General features: G+C 46.5%; 1 protein-coding gene across 4 annotated transcripts in view; it reads right to left on the reverse strand.

The window, feature by feature from the left end:
- The window catches only part of LOC149327865 (uncharacterized), a 465,648-nt gene that overhangs the window by 300,187 nt on the left and 137,601 nt on the right, over window positions 1-27,860 (reverse strand). The window lies entirely within an intron of this gene.

The following is a 27,860-nucleotide window of genomic DNA, read 5'->3' on the forward strand; positions in this document are numbered from 1 at the left end:
TTGCAGGCGTCAGTGGCAGGAAAGAACAGCCGGGTGTCCGTCGAACGCACAAGCGCCATTTCGCCCGCACCACCCTCTAGGCCTCCTCCTTCGAACCGCCACCGGTGTTTTATCCGTTGCTGCCACAGCCTCCGCTGTTTGCTTTCCGCTCCATAGGTGGCGTCTCACACGTGTGCGGGGCCCGACTTCGCGACCCTGGCGTTGCGTTCATAACCACCTCGCATTTGCATGCAAAGCTCTCCGTAAACGCATGAGGTGCGTCCCTCGAAAAAAAAAAAAGAAGGGGGGGGGGGGGGGGGGCAAGTGAGAAGGAAAACAGTAAGAAAGCAAGCATGATTTGCGGATAATGGCAGCGTGGGCGTTATGCGTTCTCCCCGCCTTTAAGCCTCGCTATATACATCCTAAGCATCCTCTCGGGTGCTATTTTGCTCCATGAAAAAACAGAAAAACAAAACATGTTAGGCAAGAAGAAGCACTGTTCCCCTTCCTGTATTTTGCATACGAACTCCTTTCATACACAGGACTGCATCTTGAAATAACAGAGACGTATAAGGGATGGTCTCCAAATCTAAAAAGGAAACAATGAAGAACACGTTACCAGGCACAAAGTGCTGGCATATACGTGCTTATTTACGGCCGCTTTCTCCCCCTGTTTTCCACTGCATAAACCACCCCTCTGGCGTTCTTTTTTTTCTTTGAATTCGTCGTTTGTTCTTTAAATTTAAATTTTTTTTGCCGCTTCTCGGGTTATAACTTCGTTACGGTCAGAGTGGGGACGCGTAAAAAGCAAAAAGACAGCGCGCATGAACGACACACGAGAAGAAAGACGTGAACAGCGTAAGAACGTAAACACTGTATCATGCGTAAAGACTTCTTTTCCGGCCCACTTTATATTTCTTGCGTTTATCAGGCGGTAATCAGGTGCAAAGAAACGTTCCCACGCGTTTAGGGAAAAAAAGGCAGAGGCGCCGTAGGAGGCATTGAAAAAACAGATGGCGACGACTTCACGCGCAAAAAAAGCAGAGGCGTGTACGGTACACACAACAATGAACCAAACCAGAAGCGTGATAATGCTGCAGAATCCAAGTCGACAACGACTCACTGTCGTTCGCTCTCTTTCACGCTTCTCCGAGTTCCTTCGACGCGCAAGTCTGTTTCTCCGTTTCCCGTGTTTCAACTTTTCCTTTCTTTTCATTTCCTCCCCCTCCCCCCCTTCCCCCCTTCAACTCTCGGCGTCGGCTTCTGAATCAAGCACCTCGTCGAAACAACGAAGCCCGAGCAGCTAGCTTTCGCGTTGCTCCGAGAAAAACCAGACGTCGAAGAAAACGCGCTAAAAAAGTAAACCAAAAAATAATATAAAAGAGATCCTAGAACGGCCCCGACAACGAACCGCTACTTGAAAGGGAGTAAAGGAAAGGATTGCTCAGGCAGGAACAACGCGCTACAACGCGCGCGCCCAGGAACCGAAGAAAGCAAGAAAACTATAAAAGACGTAAAAAAAAAAAGTATAAACGAAGGAGGCGACGCCGAGAGCAAGCAACGCTTGCTATATGTAGTGAGAGTCAAAGGGGGGTGTTGAGTGAGGTGAAGCGGCTGAAAGGCTTCATGAAAGATTCAGTGGTATCAAAATAACGCCCCCCCAACCTCCACGCTTTATACCTCCGAGGCGTTCTTTCCTTTCGCTTGCTTGACGCTGTAAATAAAGACGGGCCGGCACCGTTTGACTGCTGGCGGGGGTGGCGGCGTCGGCGGCTCGTCTGTGCTTACGTAAAACGGTCTCGCTGGCGCGCGAGTTCTCTTGAACGTGAAAGCGAATGCGCGCGTCGGCTTGCGGCGGCGGAAAGAGGCAGCAAGACTGCGGATCTCGAAAAGGAAAGAAGACGAGCTGGGAGAAAGAAACAAAAATGGAAGTGGGAAAGAGAAAAGGGTTGAGACGCCAGGCGTGGGAGTGAGTTTGTTTCGCGGTTGAGTTGCGTCGACGACGGCGGTACTGGGCGCGACGGCGTAAACGGTCCCGTTTACGGCGCCCGGATTGCCAGGAGGCCTTTTTATCGTTTATTTCTCTTTCCCTTCCTGCTTTCTTGTTCTTTTCGTTTTGCCTCTGTCGCTTTGAATCTTTCTTTTTCAGTTCTTTCTCTATTCGAGCCACGCGCGGAGTGATGATTATATATATTTTTATCTGACTACAAGCCACCCCTTTCACTCGTCCTTCCGTTTATCCTTTTGTGAATGCATTTACGTTTTGTTTGTTATTGTACAGAGGCGTTACAAGGAGTTGTTTTTTTTTTTGGCTAGGCTTTGACCGTCTCCTGATCGGCATGTTGCGTCTCCTTGACACGTTCCATTTGCGCAGACAGGCGCAAAAGAAAACAGTCCTCCCGTATATCCCATTCAAGACTAGGGGGAAAAAACATCTTAAAAATTTCACCCCCTCGCAGCAGGTTAGAGAAGCACGTGAGTGTCAGGGACTCACTGTCCATGAGAAAACAGGGTTCGTGCTCTGGTGCTATCGATACTATTTTATTTTAATTCGGAGACCCTAAAAACCGCTCAGTAGATCAGAAAATAATTTAATAATTTTCGCGAAGGTGAACTGCTTTGAAACGGCTTCGATATCGAGCTACAAGTGTGTGATTGTGGCTATACTCCGGGCAAAGAAATCGCAGGTATGAAGAAAAAAAGTACATGAGAAGAGGTGCACTGCGCCGAATTCGCTGTGCAGCTTAAGTTGGTTGGAGACAGGTTGTAATAGCGATTCGTTTACTGTTACTTAAAAGCAGCGCTTCGAAGTAAACAAACTGCAGCTAACTCCGAGCACAACAGTATGAAAAAAAAAACTCCCTTCATCAATGGCCGTTCCGGATCCAAAACCTAAACCTAAGTATAATGATACTCGTGGCTTCTTCCCTCCGTCACCGATGGTCTGCTGAAGCAAAGAACGACGCTTCATCGTAAACACGCAAGCCACTCGAGTCCCACGTGATCTTGGTCACAAAACCCGTTTCTTATATAAAGACAAAATCAGCAACGGCAACAGAGCCCGCGAGAACCGGTAAAAACGACGCCGCCGACGACGGCGGCGGCCACATCACGCGATCGCAGCGCCACGCACGCCCGCGCGCTTTCCACCGCGGACCAATCAGGAACAAAGGAGGCGCGCGTGACGCGCCCGCGGCGAGACCGCTGATTGGTCGGAGACATGCGACACGCGCTTGCAGACGGCGGCACCGCCCCTTAGGCGTCTGAAAGGGGTGTGCGTCCTATCGCGCTTCCAGAAAAAAGAATAACGGAAACTTGTGTGTGACCTGTACTAAGGGGGCTGGGCATGAAATATACAGGCTAGGCTGGCGGAAAATGAGGGAAGATGCTCTCCCTCCGTTGTAAAAGGGTCAGGAGTCGAGCTCCGTGGATGCGTTTCACTCTTTCCAGACCTGCGCACGGGGCGATTCAGGCGTGGGCGAGGCACTTCGATGAGAGAAAGGGTAGTGTGCTTCGCAATGACGCTTCGCGTATAGGGTGGCGTTACAGACCGAGCTTAAGTAACAAAGGAAATAAAACGAAAGATAAGCCAGCTTGAGGCGGACACGACGCTTGAAACCGAGACAACACCAAAATAGTAATGTAAAAGTCATTACAGAATAAATAGAATACGCGCCGGGAGGGGGGGGGGGGGGGCAGGGGTGCCCCAGATCATACGCTGGCTTTTATCACGGCAAGACGTGTGGCATCTCACGGCGATGTTATTGGAGAATAAAAATTAATACTAAATTCGGGTGCGCGAAGAAAAAAATCAAGATACGAAACAAACGTTTTATGCAAAAGCTGCCCTCAAGGAATAACGCCTCGGGTAGAGCGTTATCGAAGGAGAGAAGCAAGGAAGAAACAGAATAAATAAAATACTGAGGGAGGGGGGGGGGGGGGGGGGGGTCGAGCTTTAGAATCAGGGACGAGAGATGATCGTGAAGAATGCATACGCGAATCGAGGGCACGCAAAACATGGGCGGGAGAAAGAATATACACGTGGAAGAGCGGAGCGCGCCGAGCTGCTTTAATGTGCGGGTGTGGCGCTCCTTCGCAAAATACGGGCCTCGCCATCCACTGCGCGCCATTTTATTTTGATTTATTTTCAAGGTATAAGTAAACCCGCATATCGGCTCTTTGTCTTCAGCCCCCCCCCCCTCCCCCCCATTTCTTTTTCGCTCCCCTTGTTTTATATCTGTGCGGTACCCACAAACAGAGATGACCTCGTTTAAAACTGCCAGTTCGCTAAAACAAATAAGATAAAGAATTTTTAATTTGTGAATATACTTGAGGCCCTTCGTTTTGGAACTTTTATTTCTATCCAGAATTCGTAGGTGAAAGCAGAGTGACATATGTTTACCTGAAATTCGGGTACAAATCGGTTTACCCAGCAAGAATAACAATTCGGGTTTTTCGGCATTTATTTTTTTTAGCGAAAGGGAGTCAAGCGCTCGTTTACGTCAATGGCGTGAAACAGTCTATTCTTGTTCATTATTTCACAAAAAAATACATCAAATAGGTAGGCAGCACAAAAAAAAACTGTTTACTAACTCAGGCGTGTCTATTTTTTTTTTATTTCTCGTTTATTGCAATAATTTCGTTCCGTAATCTGCAGCACTTCAGAGTCCGTGCAGAACCTGACTACTTTTGTTCGTATACACAGCGAAAACCGTCCCTCAATGTCACAGCAAGCATTTTAAACGTACAAGAGCCTTGGATCAGGACGTCATTGGTGTGGGCAACGCTTCGAACAGTGATTCCGATAAAACGTCTGTTCAGTGCCCGTGTATTGATCTCTAGCTTCTGACGCCTACATTTCGAACGTTTCCTCAAGTTATATTCTAAAAATATGTCACGAAATGAGAAAGAACCGTTAAAGGAGGTCTGAAAACATCCGTTCATCAAAAACACCCCTCTTTAATACGCAAAAGATATTCTCTACAATCTAAACAGAAAGGAATAAAAAGGGAGTAAAGTTGTCCTCTGTATCACTTCCTTTTATAAAAAAAATTCATGGGGCACTTTAACTCTCTAAAGTGCTGCACGGCGAAGACCTTTCCTGGCGCACTGTTTGGCATTGACTGCGAGACTGTGCTGTACTAGTGCTTTATTTGACTACACACTTTGACTACACATTACAACTACACACTCTGACTGCCGACTTTGACTGCTTCTTTAGCACGACTCTTTCTGCTTCGATGAGTTCAGGTTATCCATGGCTCTGTTCGCAGTAATGAGGTATGTAATGAGGTCACCCACGGACGCCTTACGCCCCCTGTCGGAGTGGACGGCAACTATTTTTTATTAGTTGTCGTCTGCTCCAAAAGGGGGCGTCAGGCATCCGTGGGTGACCTCATTACTGCGAATCCGCGCACTCTGACGTCATAACCATTTCGACCAACCGAAAAGCGTGACATCTCTGCTGACAACCTTCTCTCGACAACGATGAGGCATTAAAGGCTTTCGCCTTAAAAGGAGCGCCCTAAAGGACAGCTTACTTCCATTTTACTGCCATAAAGGCATATTCGTGGTTAGAGTGTTTCTCATGCGGTGTCCGCAGCTTTGTGCACTCATAAACGCACTGGAAACACAGGTGCGTATTCGGGTCGAAATCTGATTTAGTCCGAATAAAAAAAATTCTGTTTGAGTTCCAAGAACCATGCAAGACAGGTTTTATCTGAAAAACAAGGGGCCTTTCATATACTCAAGAACCTACACAGCGCTATATATATATATATATATATATATATATATATATATATATATATATATATATATATATATATATATATTTTCGAGCAAGTAACGATTGTCGCACTTGTTTCTTTGACAGGTGTCTACGACTAGTTCATGTACACCCGCTGTTAAAAGTTCACGGAACGTTAATATCACCGAAAAGTTTTAATATGCGCAAAATAAACACATGCTGGAAAATTAAGAGTGCGCTGATTGCAAAGTGCAGTGTTATATCTCCAGCGATATGCCCTAGACGCACGGAAATTAAATTTCATCTTTAAAGTATCGTTGCATAAAGTTTCAACGGCGACTGTACGTTGATCGTTTTCTTACTAAGCAAAAAAAAAAAAGATAATAATGGTTCGAGGAAAACTTTAAGCCGCGTGCACGTAAAAAGAGCATGAGCAAATGTCCAAAGACTGCCCAGAAGCAAGAGGTTAATGATTTATATGGGGTGATTTTTTTACATTTACTGATTTTTATTTTAAAAACTGTGAGATATACGTCAGTGCGGTCTGTTGAGCTGAATTGTTCACATAAGAGGGCATTACGTACCTCATATGGATGAATAATTAAATCACTTATTGACACACACAACGAATACTGAATTCGCTTATTCTCGATTTCAGGGAGCAAGATTATATTGCGGAATTCATGGCCGGTAACAGCGAACGTGATGCCTGCTTTTCAATTTTCCTAATCAGCCATGCGGTTTGAAATATCGAGCGTCAAAAATACATATTTGAAAGCTCGTTGAGTTTGCTTTCCCGCTTTGGATACTTATAAAATGGCCTCTTAGCACTTCTTATGCATCAAATACAGGCGCAGTTGGTGTATTTGATGATGTAGACGAAGTTAACTTGATTTAGGCGACAATACCGCGCAGCGACGCCATTTTACAATTACAGTTAGGTAATGCGGGAAAGCCAACTCAACAAGCTTTCAAATGCATAATTTTGACGTTTGATATTTCGAACCAAATTGCCGATTAAAAAAATTTAAAAACAGAACTCAGCTTCGATGTTGACGGTTATCGGTTTCACGATATAACCTTGCGCGTACGCACGCGCACACACGCACGCACACACACGCACACACACGCACACACACACACGCGCGCACACGGGCATACACACGCACGCACACACGCAAAGACACACGCACACACACACGCCACGTACACACGCACACACCCGCACACGCGCCACGTGCACACACACACCCACACGCGCACACACGCACGCGCACGTACACACGCACACACACATCCTCAGGCACGCAAATCCTACGCACTCGTCATCCTTCAGTTTTCCGGCCACGTGCCCACGCTTTCACCTCTGCTTGTTTGGTTTCTTCTTATCTTCGCATGCAGCTGGAGATAGGGACGTCCGTCGAACGACATGGCTGCTTTTACTGTGTGGAGCCGAAATTGGCACACAATTTGCACCTGCAGCAAAGCACGTACTAGCAACATTCACGGCCACCTCACAGTGTTGCTACTGCGAAAAGGAAAAATTAGAGGGGACACTTCAGCTCAGTCTTAAGAGTATGACGCAATAGCGTAAGGGGTTAATTCCCATATATGCAGAATATATCATTCTCTACTTTACATTCATAGAACCCTGGGAGCCCTCGTATCACTCCTGGCGCAGTGGCGCAGCGGTTACCCGATGCGCCACTGCCCTGTGATGGCAGGTGCTCCCAGTGGTGGACCTTGTTCGGCCCAGGTGGCTCTTCCCGAGCGACCAATCATTTACTGCCACTTACCACGACGGGCGGTTAGCTCACAATCTGGTGGGCAGGCTGGGATATGACGCCTCAAGGTCACGTGACCTATAGGTGGCCCACCTGCCTCCTAGGCTGCTCTAAGGGGACCACCTGCCAGAGCCATGGCCGTGAGTTTTGCTCACAACGGCGACGCCGACAACGCCGACACCGGATTTTCTGGTGAACGCCTGTAACGCTATCGCGTAAATCGTCCGTTGATGGTTTTATGCGAAGCATACTACTTTAGCTACCACTTCAGCCCTTCACCGTGGTTATGCGCCTCCAAATCACGTGATACATGACGTCACACCACGTGACACGATGACGTCACGACAGTAGAGAAACGGGGGCCCACCTCGCGCCGTCGCTGTGGTTGTGCGCCTCCAAATCACGTGATACATGACGTCACGACAGTGGAGAAACGGGGGCCCACCTCGCGCCGTCGCTGTGGTTGTGCGCCTCCAAATCACGTGATACATGACGTCACACCACGTGACACGATGACGTCACGACAGTGGAGAAACGGGGGCCCACCTCGCGCCGTCGCTGTGGTTGTGCGCCTCCAAATCACGTGAGACATGACGTCACACCACGTGACACGATGACGTCACGACAGTGGAGAAACGGGGGCTCACCTCGCGCCGTCGCTGTGGTTGTGCGCCTCCAAATTACGCGACACGATGATGCTTCGCATTCTACAGGCTTAACCAAGTTAAGCCTCAGCCATTTTTTTTCTTGAAACCTAAGCTGATCGCGAGACAAAACTGAGTGAAAAACTGAAAAACTGTTGTCTACTATTGTGTGTAGTTGGTTGACGGAGTATAGTCCAGTTAGCCGTGGGGTGTTGTTGCCAACAGCTGCCTTCTAAAGTTTTGTACCCTATTATATCCGCTTTTCTTTGCTTTACACTGCGGCTATCAAATCACTTTTATGACCAACCACACGTGTAACGCCCTCAAGGAGACTTTAAGGCAATAAAATCAAATGGAAGCTCCACCGTTGCAGTTTATATAAGCACAGTTACGTAGGAGAGTCCGCCAGCGGCTCGTCCCATTCGCCTTTCGGGCCGGAAATATCGCGAGACGCGAGTGCAAGACGTGGAAGTGCCTGCGGGACATTGTTCGTAACGCTACAAATTGTGGTCAAAGTCGGTTGAAGCATCGCATTGCCGTGAAGGTGACCTTTCTGTTGTCTTCCTTGAGCCACTGAGACAGTCACTTTTCCTGTATTTGTCTTTTTGATGCGCACAGCGTGCGTATGTAAACAGTGGAGTTGATCTCCACACTATTAATTGTACAAACGTTGGGGTTCATTTTGTTTCCCTTCTTGCTTATTTCACGTTGTTCTTATTCCATTCTTAATCGTTTCTATGCTTCATCGGCACCAGAAACTCGGAAGTGTCTGGTTTCATTGCTGGATTGTACAGTTGCATTTCTTTCCTGCTAGACCAGCTAAGTGAGACGCCACTGCCTGGTCCTCTCCAGTTCTTGTCTGCAGCATCCTTTCCGGCATTCGCTTGGGTCTCCCTTAAAGGGCAACTGGAGAGGTTTCAGAGTTCGACGAGTGTAAAAGGGCCGAATGTGTGAAGTATGCAGGTAAAGCCTGCGAAATCGTTTTGCGCTAGCATTTGAAATGGTGCCGTATTCGCGAATAAAGCGGCGTCGGCGTTCAGGCTTCTCTGCAGTGCACAGCGATAGGCAGAGGCCCTGATAATGACGTCATGTACGACAGCACTACGTTTCCAGCGAAGAAACGGTCGTTTCATGGAAGGAAACCAACGCCATCGAAGGTGAAGCTCACGAAGCATTGTTTGGCGGCATCGAATATCTGAAATTTCAGCGATAATAACGTCACTGCGATTTTCCCGGCACTTCTCCAAAGAAGTGAGGAGAAGCCCGAGCATTGACGATTACGTCATCATTTTCAATACTAGTGCAAGAACCATTAGCACGCTGTACCTAGAAGCGTCATAGATTTTGAATAACCTCGAATTCTCAAAGAACCATTTCAGCCGCCGCGGTGGCTCAGTGGCTATGGTGCTCGGCTGCTGGCCCGAAAGACGCGGGTTCGATCGCGGCCGCGGCGGTTGAATTTCTTTGGAGGAGAAATTCGAGGCCCGTGTACTGTGCGATGTCAGTGCACGTTAAAGAACCCCAGGTGGTCGAAATTTCCGGAGCCCTCCACTACGGCGTCCCTCATAGCCTTAGTCGCTTTGGGACGTTAAACCCCATAAACCAACCAACCAATCAAAGAACCATTTCAGTTTCCCTTTTGTCCTACTGATGCCATGAGCAATTAACACTGTATTTCAATATGGGGTTCATAATTGACGCTGTTCAATGCAAATTGATTTCAGCGCAATGTATAGTATTCCGAAAAGATTCATAAGAGCATCTACGGCCTGACCGAAGAGGTCCTCTGAAGAGCGTAGAAGATAGCTCGAATCCCTTTTATTATAGGAGTAAAGCTGCATGTTTTTACGTCTGTACCGGACCCACACCCACGCTCCTCGCTAGTTCTTGAGCTCCCGAGAACCAGAACCACTGCTGCGGATGTCATAATATGGCTTGAAAACCAAATTCCACTGTCAGCCAGACTCCTCCAGGTGAGGAAATCTGCCCGTTTCCAATTGGTGAAAAAAAAATTTAAGATAATGCCATGTACACTTCAAGTAATTAAACCGACAGGACCTCTAAAAAGTGGAAGCTCAGAAAATCTTGGAAAAATAAAAGTAAAAGATTACGAGGGGCCACTAAGTACAAAGCATTTGCGAAAAAGGGAGGGTGGTGGTTAATTTGGCATCGATTGCGAGCGTCATTTCGCATCATCCTTGCCATCACCTTTATCTCTCTCTCTCTCTCAATCTTTTTGTTTTCTTCTCCCCTTTCATATCCAAGCCTTGCGGGGTCCCCGCTTATTAACCTTTCTGCCGACCTCTAGCACCATACCGGCTCGCGCGTTCGATAACCCTCAGTTTATGTCGCGGAAAAACCCAACCCTGAGCGTTTGGTGCAGGCTGCAGCGAATTCGCGGCGTGCTAATGAGAACCATGAAAAGAAGAAAGAAGGAATCATAAAAGGATACATTTTTTCCCGCTTCCTCCTAATCAAGTTCGTTTCTCTTCTTTTTTATTTATTTCACACTAACGTGCAATCGATACTTATATTATCGAAACGATACCCCTCCCGACGTCCGTGTCACAATAAAGGCATGAAAATGGAGAAACGGGAGGCTCGAGATTCGATAAAACGGAAGCAAAATTAAGCGCCGGCGTTATAAACAACGCCACAGCGGTGAGGAGCTCCATCGAACAGTATTTCGAAAAACAAACACTCTCGCTGTAGAAGCCACGCGAGAGGAAGCGAAAAATATAAATTCATGATACCGCATTTTACGCTTTATTGCGCACATATTATTTATGTGTATACGTGTGTGCGTGTGCGTGTGTGAATTAGAGTTCACGTACGCCAGGGAACAGAAGTTTTGAAGGGACTAGAAAAAACGTTTGTTGTTTGTGTTGATTCGCACCGTCTTCTCTCTGTTTTTCATCTTTCGAGAAAATAATGAAATGTAAATTCGCATTTGAGGTTCGTCGTAAATACGGGGTTGGGGAGGGAGGGTCATCTTCTTTCCGCTTATCAGCGTCTGCTTTTTAAAATTCAAACAACGCTTGCAAACAGGCCACCCGAGGAAACATTAGCGCTGTACGCTGGGGAAAAAAGAAACAAACAAACAAAAAAGAGATTAGCGTTTGATTAACGCCATCAAAAACCTTCAGAGAATATCTTCACCGTGCGCCAGTTGCGACGAGAAGACAAAGTAGTAGTACCAACCGCAATATATCAGCGGTCAAATTAAGGGGAGAACTCTGAAATAAGAAAAAAAGTTTCAAAGATGAAAAAAAAAATTGCGGCCGTTTTTGTTTCTCCCTAGACACGCTGGCGTGCCTGTACTTACGGTCGTTGCGTGTTGTTGGGCTCATCAGGCCCGGGTAATCAGACCCCCGCAGCAGCCGAATTTCGCGCGATCGCTGTTTCTCATTCGCGGTGTGGTTTTCTTTTTTTTAAATGAATTATTTTTTTAATACTTCGCGAAGGTGGAAAAAAGTGAGAAGAGATAGAAAAAGAAACACAGCAAAAAAAGAAAGGAAAAGAAAGAAAGTATCGTTTGCAAACGACTGCGACGAGAAGAGGATCGTTCTGTTTTCGGTTTTTCACAGGACTTTCAAACGCCCTCATCGGGCGTTTTTTTCGCCGTAGTTTTGCTTGCATGCGTTGGAATCTCAGAAATATTAAGCGTGAAACTATTTTGGTCCCTCTGTGCAGTGAAGTCATGCGTTTGGTTTGTTTTCTGTTCTTTTTCTAGCCGCCGCGGTGGCTCAGTGGTTATGGTGCTCGGCTGCTGACCCGAAAGACGCGGGTTCGATCCCGGCCGCGGCGGTCGAATTTCTTTGGAGGAGAAATTCTAGAGGCCCGTGGTTTGGCTTGCTTTATGGGGTTTAACGTCCCAAAGCGACTAAGGCTATGAGAGACGCCGTAGTGGAGGGCTCCGGAAATGTACTGTGCGATGTCAGTGCACGTTAAATAACTGCAGGTGGTCGAAATTTCCGGAGCCCTCCACTACGGCGTCTCTCATAGCCTGAGTCGCTTTGGGACGTTAAACGCAATGTGCCATTTTTCGATCATGTATATAGCTCTCCCTGCTAACGCATCATTTACATCAAATTTATGTGAAGTTTACTTTGCTATAAAATGAGAACTTTCGATTTTCACATTTGTCGCTAGTTTTTCAGCGTGACTTAAGTTAGTTAGCCCTTCAAGTACGCCATTACAATCTTGAAGAACTAACCGGTGTCACTGAGAGGCACCTAGCGCATTTTGTGCGTATTAAACCGACAGAAGAAAATGCAGCATTCGCCTCCTTGACGTGTGCTCGTCGAAACTGTCACATTAAGCGGTGACAAGAACACTTCATTGTTTTCTTTAAGTAAAACAAATAAAAAAAAAACTCGCACTCCCCCGGCAGGTCTAAAAGCCGTTCGAAATTCTCACATTGTGTGAAGTCCCCAGTAGCGCCACCTACAAAAGAAAGTGCAGGATAGGCGTTAAAGTTACAAAAAAAAACGAAAATTAGAGTTATCCTGAGCATATACGAGAACATTCAGGGTTGACCAAAAGTCCCCAGCTCACAGGGATTGCTTTTTAGGCGTTCAGTTGGTATGTATATACTATGCTACCAAGATCATCAGTGGTTAGGCTGACACCCCTCCTCACCTACCGCAGATATGGAGAATCGGGGGTGTCGTAAATTCTGCACTAAAGGCTTTAAACAGGCACTGTGGCCTAGGGACTTTTGACCAACTATGTACTTGCGTGTCAGAAGGGAACGGAAATCAGTGTATTCCACGAACGCTATCTTCTTTCTGCTCTACTTGGTTTCAATAAATTTTCTCACTCTGTCCGCTCGTCTGCCACTTGCGCGCGAATAACATTGTATCATACTGCTGCTTTCTTTCAACGTGAACACCTTTGGCGGATGTCCAACCATCTGGTTGAGTTCGTAATGTTGAAGGAGACTTTAGCCCAAACAATGAAAAAGGAGTCGAAATGCTTTGCAACTAACTCGGTCTCTATTTTAAAGGCGGCCTTTGAAGAAAAAGCTTAGTTATTCCGGAATGTTGGGACTTCTTATTTCAACCCTTTGTTCGTGATACAGTCTCCCTCTATGGTATTTTATTTCCATGCCCACTTGCATAACACTCTATTCTTTTGAAGGCCTGCCGGGTATTCAAAATGTGCTATGGCCGGCGCCATAAATTATCACAATTTTTATTCGGTTGGTCCTAAAACAGCGCGTTCTGTGGACTTATCTTTTGCCATCAAGGTACTACTACCCTTCGAGTTGCCGAGTGAAATGATGGTGCGCTGATGATGCTTCGATGAGCAAAATCAAAATTAATAGGTACTGTAAGTAAGTAATAATAGGGACGGCGACAAACACGTGCTATGTATATGATTATTAGCCTGTATTCTATTCACACGTACGCATCAGAGAGGTAATCAGTAGCAGCTTTCATGAAAAGAAATAAGCGTGAATAGGCTCGCATTCCAAGGCTGCGTAAATACTTTTACTTATGTAACTCTAAGTAACTCTACGTAGCTTATATTTCTAGAAGTTACATAGAAATTAGGGGTGTGCGAATATTCGAAATTCTCGAATATAATTCGAATATTATATTTTGCTATTCGTATTCGATTCGAAATCCAAGTATTCGTGTTGTTTCGAATATTCGACCCGACGCGAATATTCGTACCCAGCCGAATATTCTATTGCGAGCACCGGTGTTCATTTCGGTCCACAAGTAATATCGACAGAGACATAACAATAAAGCGGCGCCCAGAGTCAAGTGAGAGGGCATTTTTGTGGCTGGAGAAGTCGCTTTAGCTAGAAGGGAACTAATTACTTCTGCCTGACTATGTGGAGCAGCCGGTTTTCCTTCACGACAACCTTTTATGTTCATCCCAGCAACGCGCTTTTTTGCTTATGGCAAGCTAGCCTTAACCAATTCTGAGTACTAGCCATCGTCTCTGATATTTCCACTCCTCTAAGATTAATGTTCGAGACTTTGATGCTTTTTGTGCAGCCACACACATCTTTTGGGTTCATTTCATCACTCACAGTTGAACTGTGATGTTCTTGGGTGCTCAAATAATGTTTTAAAGTGGTTAAATGCGTCTGTCCTTGATTATTCGATATTCGATTCGATATTCGGAACCAATTATTCGTATTCGATTCGTATTCGAAAAATTTGATATTCGCACACCCCTAATAGAAATCGATCAATTCTTTTTCTTACAAGTATCAACAAGAGAGAGAGAGAGGTTACTTATGCAACTAATGTAACTCTAGATAACTTATATTTCGATAAGTTACATATAAATGGATAATTTTTTTCTTATAAGTTATAACAAGACAGAGTGGTTTGCAGCGGTCTCAAACGCAGCGAAAATGCAACGTGCATCAAATCCCGACCAGAGATGCCCGGAGTCAGCATGTATATACACCGCAGAAACTCACGCCTAATGGCGAAATCGATGACACTCGCCCAGGGGAGGGGGGGGGGGGGGGAGAGAAAAACAAAATACAGAAACAAAAGCCGCCGCAACAAGAGCAGGCATATCGCTTCGCGGGCTTCCTCGTTTCCCCAGAAGTGTTTTTTTTTTTTTCACACGGCGAACACACAACGCAGCTACCGACACAGGCGGCATCATTTAGCCCAGAAACGAACGCGAACGGGTAGATGAGCCTCCATTGAGACCACAACCGATAAAAGCCACAAGCGACAACCCTTACGGGGCAACCAACAACGAGAAGAAAAAATCAATAAAGATATAAAGGCAACAGCTAAAAGTAACAAAGCACAACGTCTCGCATAGCCGCTACATAAGCATCCCACGGACTCCTCTCAATTCGCTCTCGTTTTCTTATCTCTTTCAGAAATGGCGCGCGTTGTTTACGGGAACTGAGTGAATAGCGTTCGCTGACAACAGAACAATGACTCGGCGGGAGTGGGGGCGGAACGGAAAAAAAAAGGGGGGGGGGGGGGGGGGGGGTAGAGTACAGTGCCGCGAATCTACAGAAAAGCGCGGGAAAGGAGAAAAAAAAAGCGCGCGAATGGCACGGATCGCGAAACACGAGCGTAAATTTGTCGTCGTCTCCGTCCCCGGCACATAATCAGCGCGGCGCCCGGCCCCGAATGGCATCAACGCAAATAGGCGCGGCGCCCGTATAGATTCGTTGTTTGCGCGTGTATGGGCAATCAAGCGTCGGAAGCTCCGCTTCTACCAACGAGACAAAAGAGAGCAGCGACGACGGATTCGCGCTGGTGTTTTCCTTCTATTTGGCGTCGCGGGTGCCGAGCTATACAACAGACTCGGTCGGTCGTCGGTTTGAGCGAATTTGTCGCTCAAAAGTCGTGAACAGTGCTCGGTAACGCATATACACGCGGTGGTGCATGATTGCGGTGGTGTAATGACGGTGCCGCTGTTATCTCGGAACACCGTTTCGCAACTTCAGAAGTGTGAAGAAAAATAATAAGAAACCACGCCAGAATTTCACGACGTTTGGATATTTGGGGAGGGCAAGCGTACGCGAACCTGGGGTGGTTTCTTGAATAGGTGGTCCCCGCTGGTTGAAGTTTGGTTCTCATAGTATATCTAAACCATTTTCCTCTCTTTCTACACTATTTGTTTTTTTTTAAAGGAAACGGCGTGGTAAGTTCCTCACTTCTCGCAGGACACCTCAACCGCGCCGCGAGGGAATAGGGGAAAGTGGGAGTGAAAGAAGAAAGAGAGAAAGAGGTGCCGTATAGTGGACGGCTCCGGATAATTTCGACCACTTGAGAATCTTTAGCGTATGCTGACATCGCACAGTACATGGGCTTCTTGTATTTCGCCTAATGAGGACTTCGGTATGATAACCGCCTCTTGTTAAAATTATTAGTCACAGTAATAGAGCATTATATTGCAACACATAAAGGTATGAATTTATAAAATTCTTCAAAGCATTATTTAGGATGGTGACAAAATGATACGTCACTACGCAACATTAAAGTTAATTAAAAACGTATATATACTGATACAGCTTAAAAAAAATGCAGTTTGCAAGAATGAACCATGGTCTTCAAAGTGTGTATTACTTGTCTGTCTGGTTCACATTCTGAAGGGATACAAATGCTGACTGCTTTGATATTACAGATTATGGGCTGAACAAGAATAAGTCGTGCTTTTTTGCGCTTGCTTACCGCCAGCGTCATGACCTTTTCCAGTCGAGTAAAGGTCGAGAAGCCGCGTTTTATTATGCTGAAATTTGTTCAAGAACTTTCATATGCTAGTAAAAAAGCTTTTCATTACAACAGAGCTTTTGCGTACCGTACGCCGCATTTCACAGAAAGTCACAAAGCTTAACATCGATTCAACAGCGCGTGTGATCAGCATGTGCCGAAAAGTAACGCTTTTCACCGAAAAAGAACCACTCTTGCGTTACCTATTATAAGTACGAACCGAACGGCGAAAAAAAAAAAAGTAGATGATGATCATGCACGTCAACTGTAAGACAACACGCAGTTAAAACACAGGTAAGGTCGGAAAAAATGTAAATACAACCAACCCGACCATCCTTGTTAAAACAAAACATCAGAATAAAAAAAAGGCTAACCTCAGGATACGTTTCGGAACAAAAAAAAATAAACGTAGGAAGCCACGGGACACTTCTGCTGTTAACTCTTCCTTACCCTAGTAACTGATTAACACTCAGACAGCGCAGCAAGCACTTATAGAAAGCTTTCTTAGTAAAGTTAAAGCCAGTGAAAACACGTACAGGCACAACAGAAACACGCTCGTCTATAGCGCCAGTAACGCCGCGCGAAATGTGCGCGCCAAATTCGGAGACGTGGAGCGCGATCGCGTCGGAGACGCGACAGCTCCGGCAAGGGCGCCACCTAGCACAACAGAGCGGTGTTGCCTTGGAGACGCATCCCAGATGCGCCTCTGGGCATCCCACGCTTCGCCGGTTGGGTCACAGATGGCGCCGCCGCAGCGCCTTCTCTCTCATTGACTGCGACGCGCTTCGAGAACTCCACGACTCTCCGGCAGTCGAAAGCGTTTCACGGTGGTGACAACCACGGCGTCGTCTGCTACTTTGGGCGCCATTTTGCGCCGTTGGCGACAGCGACTAACTTTGAAAACCGCATTGCTTTAACGCAACGCACAGCATTTTATAAATTATTGCTTTTCGATTAGGACAACTTGAAAATTCCGCGAAAGCGCGGAATTTAAGCGCGGAAGTCTGCATCTGCGGGCGCTAACAGACGACAGCTCTCAATAAATTCTGATACTATCAGAACAGCGTCAACAAAAGAGTACACAGTCGCGCCCCATTAATACGAACCTTGATTCAAGAGCAAAAGTGTCCTTAAAGCGAGTCGCCCGTAATAACGAAGCATGAAGATAAACAAAAGTATTTAAACAAAACGGTTTATGATTACTGACTGCTCCGGTGCATAGTGACTGGCAGTGAAGTGGATGTCGGGCAATCTTGGAAGCTCCAAGCGTATTATTCTAATAGCCATTATCTTTAAAATCATGCGGTGCAGGTTAAAGCACGTTTTTATAGCGCCTAGTGGTCCATGACACGAGTGATGGCGCCTCTTGGTGTGATGAAGTATCCCCTGCTACGACTGTTTACATCCCAATAACTCTACTCACTCGACTGACAGCTGCTGAATGTAGGTTTCAACGTAGCGCACAAAGAAAATTTTGTTCGCCCCTATTTATGCAACGCGAGTAATGTTACGGAGCGTTGACCGACCACCTCGCCCTTAAAAGCAAGAAACTGCACTCAAATAAAAAGATAATTTCTATGGCATATACACTTTTGCGCTGCCTATCGCTGGTGTTCCGCACTCAGAATATAAAAGGTGGAACATCTGGTAGAGGCACTGCAGTTTTTGTTCGCAGCGTTGTGGATATTAACAGTACAAAAATACCAGGTCCCAATGGGCTCCATGCGGTTTCACCCTGTCTATTGTCCGGACAGTGTGTTTGCACAGTAACTATGCCTGAATACACTGAAAAAGTTTGGTCCCCAGAAAAACTGTCCACAATTCGAGCCATCCATAGGGGTCGTGTTAAAGGGGTACAACTGCATTCCCTTTTCAAGAAATAACCTCCGGGGCTTGTTGGTTATTCATCCAGCCGAATCGGCAAGCTAGCTTCTCTGGGACAGCGTACATACATCACCACGGTGTGCTGATGCGGTGTTAAGTTCCACTGCAAAGATCGTCCTGTCTGCTCTTCGAATCTCTGCCATCTTTTATTCCTTGGTACGATACGTCGCAATATCTAACATCAGACGTACAGCATATTGGTGTCCCCGTTGTACATCGTTATTCGTTATGGGCGTTTTGATAGCCAGTAGAGCAAAATTCTCTCACCAGGGACGCTCCGTCACAATCGGTTGTTTAGGAAAGCGACAGACGAGTTCAGAGACAGACGAGACGACAGACGAGACGAGTTTTTGTATAGGAGGGCAGGCCTTAGTCAGGTGTTGTTTAACGCCTTTTGCCTGCTCGTCCTTGGTTTACGTATGCATTGTAAACCAAAAACAAACCAATAATAAAAAAACTGTTGTTTAAGTTATCTGTGCAGCTGCCGCCGCGGTGGCTCAGCGGTTATGGTGCTCGGCTGCTGACCCGAAGTACGCGGGTTCGATCCCGGCCGCGGCGGCTAGAATTTCTTTGGAGGAGAAATTCTAGAGGCCCGTGTACTGTGCGATGTCAGTGCACGTTAAAGAACCCCAGGTGGTCGAAATTTCCGGAGCCCTCCACTACGGCGTCTCTCATAGCCTTAGTCGCTTTGGGACGTTAAACCCCATAAACCATAAACCTTATCTGTGCAGCTGAGCTCGATCAATGACGTGCGCTCAGTGACCATTGGTTGAAATAGCAAATTCACAGATTAGTGCAGTTGTGACGACGCGGGTAATAGCTAGTCGAGAGGCCAGCAAACACGAATGGTCTCGGATTGCGCTTTGACTTACCCCTTTTCGGTGACATGGATCTACGAAAGATATCAGCGCAACTTATCCCGCTAAGACCAGCCATTAAGTTGGTGCGCGCCAATAGACGATATGCGAAATGCGCAGCGCCATCTCTCGACGCTCCGAGAACTAAGTCCTCCATGTTGGCACGGTACAGAAAACGAAACCGCTGCCCAGCGTTGGGTTAAAACGGCTGCGCTTCGTTTGAAAAGTAAAATGCCGATGCAGTGTTGCGCTACCCTCTCCACTGTGAAAAGACACTACGGTGCGTGCCAGAACTAGGTGCGTTCCAGCTTTTCGCTTTTCTATTTTTTTTACTCCGTCCCAACGTTTTAGTAACACAAAACGCCATGCGAGGTATCATGTGTCAGCACGCGGATCAGTGCGCAGCTTTCGCTTTCTGCGCTGATTTTTGACAAATCTCTCGAGGTGATTTGCGTTTAAATTACGATAAGGACCACAGCCTTTGTTGTCTCTGATCAAAATCAGAAGCCGATTTCGTGCATTTATCAACTCCCCGGTAGGGCGTGAATATATATAGACGCATACTTGAACAACGTAATAGAGAAGGTAATTTTTTTGAGCGGGCCAATCGCTCGTGCCGTGGCGAAATAAGTTCACTCGAAGAACCATATGCCGATTACTGCTTAGTTTGCTACGTGTTCAGTTAAGTTTTTCCCGCGTTCAATTAGTTTTTGAAGGGCGAACAAACTCTCTGGACCATACGCATATGTTATGCGCGTTAGGAGTCTTGAAGTGAAGTGAAGTGAAGTTTATTTTGACAACGATTTGTCAGAGGTGACGGGACAAAAGGCAATTCATTTTTTGCCTGACGTGGCCCCGTCACCCGTTACATTGCTCAGGGGGGTGGCAAATTACACAGTAAAGTACACAAAGGAAAACAAGGAAAGTAACAACATCGCATACGTACTACATGAATTATATGTAAAGATCAATGAGTTACACATAATTAACACAGATGCAATGAAAAATGAAGGAAACAACAACGCATAGCTAAAATGTCTCTAGGACAAAAAAAAATTGAAATAGCAAACAATGAGATACACAGAATTAACATACAGGCAAGGGGATAAATAGCACGCAAACCAAAAACAATGAAAACCGCATCGCATGCCTCCTACGTCTTTAGGACAACAAAGCCAAAAATAGCGAAGCTGGACATACACTCAGCGAGTAAAAAAAAAAAGCAAAAAAAAAACTAGAAACTGGACACTTTATGGAGGAGACAGAGACAGAAGGTACATTTTAACATTGTTCTTGAAGTTACGGGGGGAACGAGGCTGCTGCAGAAGTTCCATAATACGTGGGTGTTTATTAAGTAAATCAGGAATTAAGTAATCAATGTGCTGCATACCATAATTCGTTCTCATCAAAGGCATTTGAAAATGACTATACCTGAAATCATAAGGTTTATTGTTAGGGAAGTATAAAGCATAAAAGGAAACTGGGTCACGGGTGACTTCATGATAAATATGATATGCAAGCTTTAGCTGAAACAGTCTGTGAAGCAATACACCCTACGTATAAAAACTGAGGTGCGAATGCTTTATTTCTTGAGGATTAATACCTTCCATATCTGCGGCGACGAAAATCTAAAAAAAAAGAAGAAGCGAATAATATAGCTACTTTATTATGAAGGCGGGACGCATTTCTAAGCTAGAAAGTTCGTGCAACAGTGTTCTGAAAACGCTTCAGGCCATCAGATTTTATTATCGTTGTGGCAAGCTTCAACAGCTTGCTTCGCAACAAAGCCATTTGTCCAAGTTTGGGAGTAAGCTAATTAAGTTTCGGAAGCAACCGAACATGCTAATTTCGCCCCTGCACACACAACTTGACCAGCGTATCGAGTCCGTGCAGGCACCTACAGCTGTACGCTCTTTCTCTAATCAAGCCGCCGCGGTAGCTCAGTGCTTATCTGAAAAAAAAAAAAAAAACTGCGTCTTTGCTTACATTTTGAATTATATATGCCCACTTTCCTTTGGTAATATCGATTGACAACATCGCAATACTCGCTTCAACTGCGTCTTAAGCAAGACGCGGTTTCAACGAATTGCAGCGAAAATCAACCGACGCCGGGCTCTGAAACGGTGACGTTGAAAACCGCAGATGCGCATTGCACATTACAGTAAAGGAATCGAATTACGCAGCTGGTCGAGGGTCTTGTGTGATTATAATGCAATGCACGAAACTCCTGGCGTCGGCGCGAACGAAAGTTCGCACTATCACAGAAGTTTGTGAACACACGTGCCCACTCACTGCAAAATAACCGCTCGCTACCCTACCAGATGAATTCACGTCCACCTGGAAATAAAATAGCCATGATAATGCGTGATGCTTGAACTGGTGCTTTAATGCGAGCATTAAAACGACAACAGCACACGGTCACGGTTCGACTTTCCAACCCACTTTCGAGAGCCGATTATTGCGATCATCAGCGCCAGACTTCAAGCGAAGCTGAGGATGCGGTAGGAGTAAGCTGGCGCTTATTGAAAGCACCTACATTTGGTCGAAGATCAGCTGTGAAAACAACGCAGCAGCTGAAGCTTGCCTGTTGAAATTCCACTCGCAAGAAGAAAGTACGCATAGCAAACGATGCACCAGCTCGACGAGCTCGACCGGGCCAAGATGGAAACCGGAAGTTGTGGGCGCGGTGTTGCCAGACCGCCAAGCAATTTCGCATATCGTCTATTGGCGAGCCATCATCTGACTCATTTCCCAAACACGTGTTCATTGCACATAATACAGGCTTTAACACAACGGAGACGTATACTGGCGTAGAAGTATACCGATTTACCGGATGCCGACCGCGCATGCGCTGTAGGTCCGCCTCCGGTAAAGCGGGACACCGGTGTAGGGTTAACCGAGCTCATTTAGCCAGAGGCCGCGCTGTTGAAGCTCAGAAAAATAGACGTTCCTTCACTTGTGCAGCAAAACGCTAGATTTGACCATTTCAGAAGTGTTAAGCCGGCTTCACCTCAGTGCATTATGTCTACTTACAGCGGAACAGCAAATTTTTAAAACAGAATATGTGGATGTATGTGTGTGTTTTATGAAACGGAATATGTCTACGAGGTTCCCGTGACAACTGCTTGTCCAGACGCAAAGCAGCTGTATGCAAGTCCAGCCCTTCTTCGCCATTTTAATGATAGTCAGTGATGTCATCACTACGGCAACGTGCAACGTGGGAAAGCCAACTTAACCAAATTTTTTCTCCTAATTGCTAAGCCAGCTTCGCCGTAATAACCTCGGCAGGAAGTGTAGTTTCCGAAAAGGAAAATCAACCCTCGATTTCTGTGCTTTTTTTTTTTGTTTGACGCGGCACGCATCTAGAGAGAGAGAGAGAAAAAAAACGTTTAATGCACAGAATGGTTGGGTGGGCCCTCATTCCAGGAGCCCATTGACTCTTGCCGCCGCTCTGGCCCGGTTCACCAGAAATGTCCGGTCTTGGGAATGTGAGGTGGACATCGCCGCCTCCCAGTCCTCAGTTGCTGGGTTGTTGATTCTCGTTATAGCTGGGGTTTTTCTGGCATGCCCGTACCATATGGTATAAGTATGGCATGCCCATACCACCGCAGAAGACGCAATGTGGATCGTAGGAATCTGGAAACATGCAGCTGAATTTCACGGGATTCATATAAGTATTCGATTGCAGTTTCCTTAGGCTGACCCCTTGCTCTCTGTTTAGATTTTTGTGCGGTTCGGCGCATACTTTCCTCGTTAATCTCAAATGTTGGAGTAAATCCCTATAGCTTAAGAACGGTTCAGAATAATTATGTTCTTGCGAATGTTGGGGGACCCGGCGTAATAGCGCGCTGGCAGCGGCGTGAGGGCCTTCGTTTCCAACATCCGTAGAGTGCCCTGGAGCCCATGCGACTGTGGATTTAAACTGTGCCTTCTTTAGTTCTTAGTATTATTTCTGTGTGTTTACCAATCCTTCCTCTGGTAATAGTTACAACATGCAGTCCGAGAGTTCGTAATTACACACGAGGCCTTCCGGGAAACTATCGCCAAAGCAATCGCCGCTTTCTCCGCCTGGGCGATTCCCTGGCATCGAATTGGTGCCCCATTAACTAATTTAACTAATAACTAATTGCGCATCCGTGCATGTCATGCGCTCTTTTCCAGATTGACCACAGCATGTGCATTTGTCAGGTGGCGGCGCGCGTAATAGACACCTCTTCCTTGTCCGAGCTGGGGTGGGCAACGCCATTACTTAGGCGAGCTGAATCGCGAGAACACCGACTTAGCAACCGGGAAAATCTGCCGATAAACAGCTAAACCAACGGGGAAAGAGCATTTTAATTCGGAGATGCACGTCTAGGAGCGAGAGGAATAACTTTATCGTCTGGATCTCTCGTACTAAACGCGTTGACGCTGGAATTTTCATGTATGTCTGGGCTTCAGCGAATGAGCGTGGTCATTCTTACCAAGATTCCTCAAAATGAATGACGCAAACGGCACAGACAGAAAATAAAACTTGAACGAGCTGCACATACGGAAAGGAAAGGAAATGCAGACTTTATTCATAAGGTTAAAGCTAGAAAAGTAAGTTTACAAATGCACGCTAACAACGCGTATCTACGGAGCGGTACAACATCGGCCTACGCCTAGTCCCGAGATCAAAACCACCTTTTCGGAGTCTGCTAGAGCCCACGCCCGAACGTCACGCGGGCCTAGACCAATCGGACGTCTCGACACTATTTTCGGAGAACCCTGACGCCAAATCAGATTTGCCACAAATGATGAGTTTGGAGGGAGCCGCCTTCTTATACCCACCTCCCCTACACACACATACATACTCACACTTTCTTGGAGCGGGAATGCAAACGGAAAATACAAGTTTATGGCGCGAAAAAGCACCGCAAACGGCGTCAAGACGTCGAGGAATCTCGGCAGGAAAGAGATGACAAAAAAACCCCTGGCGGCTGCTTCGCGAACTATATTGCGTGCCCGAAAAGTTACCGCGCCGAAGGCTAGGCCAGGGGCCGTCCGTAGAGGCGATAAACCGCGACCTGATTGGATAGCCCCGCCGGTGCGGAAAATGAGTTTTTTTTCTTCCCTCGCTCGAGACGCAAGGGGTCGATGAGGGCAGCGCCTAGACGAGACGAGGTTAATGCAGATACGCGCGAATAGGCGTGCACTTGCGTCAAACTTTCGAGAAAAAGCGGGGGTGCATATGTTAGGGCCTCGGGCGAGGTGGCTCGCAAGCGCTTTCTTTTTTAAACCCGGTAAAGTCCGGTGCATCACGTATAACCTTGGTAAAAAACAAAATAGTAGTAATAATAATCCCGAGTGATTTACTTATAAGCCATGAAGTAGTCGGGACATTTAGGTAAATCGAATGCTAAAGATGACCAGAAAGAAAGCGTGAACACTCGGTGAGTTTTCATCGCGCGTGAATACCGTAATATGTCATGGAAAAAAAAAACACAAAAAACAAACGCTAATTCATCAATAGGAAATAATATTCACAGAAACAACAACGGAAAGCTATGTTCCGGAATAAACAGCGGAAACACTCCCTATTTATGTCCTTTTAAAATCAAAACTTCAAAATTTTGGCACCCTTTATAGACAGTGAGCAAACTTACCTGAGCTTCGTAGTTAATGCAGCTCGATCATTACTGGTACTATGGGCTTCTCCACACATTTTTCAGCACAATGAACGGTAGCTGTTCGTCTTCATAACACGGATGACAAATGACGCCACTAGCGTTGGACAGACTGTAGTGTCGTGAAGACAGCTTAAAAGTGATATCTTGGCATAATTCCTTAAGTTGGCTTCCCCATGGAGCACTTCGCACTAATAATGACATCACTGGCTGCCAGTAAAACAAGCATACGGTGCTGGCCAAGCATGTCTAATGCTTTACAGGCAAACTCGAAGTTGTCACAACAACGACTTAACTAATTGCGTTTCGTGAAACACGCGAGCTACGGATATAAAATTGTGCTTTAAGAATTTGCTCTTCCGCCATTAGTAAGGCATGCAGCACTGAGGCAAAGCCGAACTAACGATTATGAAAAGGTTCCAACGCAGTGAAGCGCCCGAGATGATCAGCTCCCATTTACTTCGACATAGGCCTTCGCCTCGCAGCAAACAATGAAAACTGCGCGACGAAGACCAGGAAGGAGGGAGACAAGGACAAACACAAAGAGGTCGCTGCAGTATTGCAATCGCTTGATGTCAGGAAACTAAGCTAAATAAATAGCGAGCCAATAATCGCCCGAAGCAGAGGAGTAATCGCCCAAAAAGCATGATAACATCTGCGGATGTTACAGGCAACATCATCAGAAACTTGAGCGTATCAAAGTCGGAACAAATTGAAACACATGCCTTATGCTGTTCTGCATGACAGACGCCATTGTCTCGCAGTTTGGATGACGGCGCTTTTTTCTTGTCCGCTTGCTGAATCCCTTTATTAATGCGAGGGCATTATATGGCTCTTTCCCTTCAGCCAAAAGTGTCCGTAAATTTTGTCCGCACGATTACGTCGACCTCTCAAGATTTATGTGCGAAAGAATTTTTGTGACAGACAGTGTGTGATAAAATGTTGCCACGGGAAAAATTTGGCTGATGAGGAGTTTAGGTTACGTTTAGGTTTATTGGGGTTTAACGTCCCAAAGCGACTGAGGCTATGAGAGACGCCGTAGTGAAGGGCTGAGGAAATTTCGACCACCTGGGGTTCTTTAACGTGCACTGACATCAACAACTGAACGCGAAAAAACGCGAAAAACCACACTTAGACGTCAAAATAGCCTTGGACGTCGATATAGCACATGGACGTCAGAACAGCCGCTGACGTCGATACAGTATGTGGACGTTTTGCTTTCGCAATGCTCCAGTGCAGGTTGCCGCAGTGATCTCAAAGTTTTTCACTTGCTTCGTAACCTCTCTTTAGTCCCTCATAAGTCCGCACAGTGTTTGTACTCATCCTGTCCTGCCGCTTTGCTGGATTCGCAGCGCAGCTCTGATTGGTCACTAATATGGGCGAATTACTAACCCGTCAAAGTGACATGCTCGTTTGGCAGGGTTCATTAATGAGCAGGCGACTTTAGCACAGGGTCTGCTTCAAGAGGGGGGAGTTCCTCATTATTACAATGATCGAACCAGGTGAGTATATAAACTAAAACATGAACATTACAAAAAACCGCCGGGATGGCTGAGCTGGTTATGGTGTTCGGCTGTTGAGCGGAAAGGCGCTGGTCCGATCACATCTGGAGCGGTCGCATTTCGATGCAGGCAGAACTCTAGAGGACCATGAACAGAGGGTAAAACACATCCATAGAGCGACCGAACTGCGTGTTTCGCAGCTCCGAAAGCCGCTGCTACCAGGAAGGCAAAAAATGGCGATGTAATCCTATGTGTTTAACTGCACATGCTTACGTCCAGACCCTTGTTATCGCTGGATATCTCCCGCTCATCCCAAAACACGCCATGAACGTGTTCTAGACAATCGTTTTGCCCTCTGTACTGTGCGATGTCAGTGCACGTAAAAGAACTCCAGCTGGTCGAAACTATCCGGAGCCCTCCACTACGGCGTCTCTCATAGCCTGAGTCTCTTTGGGACGTTAAACCCCTTACACAAAACCAAACCGAACCATTACAAGCAGGAAGGAAGAAAAAGTTTGCTCGATGTAATCGATACAATCTCCTGGTCCTGGAACAACTTATTCTATTAGTTGGTAGTTTTTCCAAAAGAATGACATTTTAAGGGCATCTGTAGACGGGAGATCAGGGCTTCCGAAGAAAGAGTACACCAATTGTCAACAATCGGTTCCCCAGCACGCGCCTTGTTAACGGCTTCCAAGCCAGCCCATGTATAGGGTAACCTATACACCCTCCGAGTAGGCAGTGAGCTCCAAATGTCACGGCGCGCTGGGCGCTCTCAACAGCGGCGAGGCGGAGCCGTGGGGTTGTGCGTGCGTGCGCGGGTATGAGCGTCCCGCGTTATGCCGTTTTGGAATAGAAGAAAGCGACGCTCTGTCGTCAGCGGCATTGGCGGCACGGCGGGCAAGTGCATCTGTGTACGTGCGCGGCAGCGCAGCCGCAATCAGCTAATGTCTCTCGCAGAAAGCGACGGAGGGTTTGGGGAAAGAGAGAGAGAGAGAGGAGGAGAAGTGAGCCAGCTGTGTGGCTCATACCATCTATCGCTTTCTTTTTTTTTGTATGCGCTTTCTTTTTTTGCTCGCAGGGACTCTTCGTTCGCCCACTTTCATATATTCCAATCAGGCGTCACGTCGAAGGTTGAAACCCTGTCAATGATGGCGCGAGACAAAACAGGGGCCCGAAAGGGCGGTGCGTCGGTGGCATGGGGTAGGGGAAGAGTAGAGGGGGTGAGGAGGGGCTAAACGGAGTGTTCAAAGCGAGGCTGTGCGGGCCATTGTCTGATCGGGGAGGTAGGATAGGTTGCCATGTAGACGGTATACACAAGAGGCGAATCAGGTATATCGTTATGGAATGATAACTGAAGGGGAAATTAACGATGCCAGCAATTACGGCCGCTCATCGACGGACACTCAAAGGCAACTCACTGAGAGGTGCCTTTGGAAAGCATTTATTATACTCCTTTTGGAATAAATGACTCGCCGAAGTCATTGCGAAGTGTCTACACAAACTATATGTCTTTGCTTGTCGTTATATCTAGGAAACGAATGCCAGCATTGGCCGATAAAAAAAATGCGTGGACACTTTGGGAACTAAAGTGTTGAGAGGC

This window comes from Amblyomma mixtum, chromosome 10 (genome assembly GCF_055824585.1).
Source record: "Amblyomma mixtum isolate Tamu chromosome 10, ASM5582458v1, whole genome shotgun sequence".
In the NCBI taxonomy this organism is placed as follows: Eukaryota; Metazoa; Arthropoda; class Arachnida; order Ixodida; family Ixodidae; genus Amblyomma; species Amblyomma mixtum.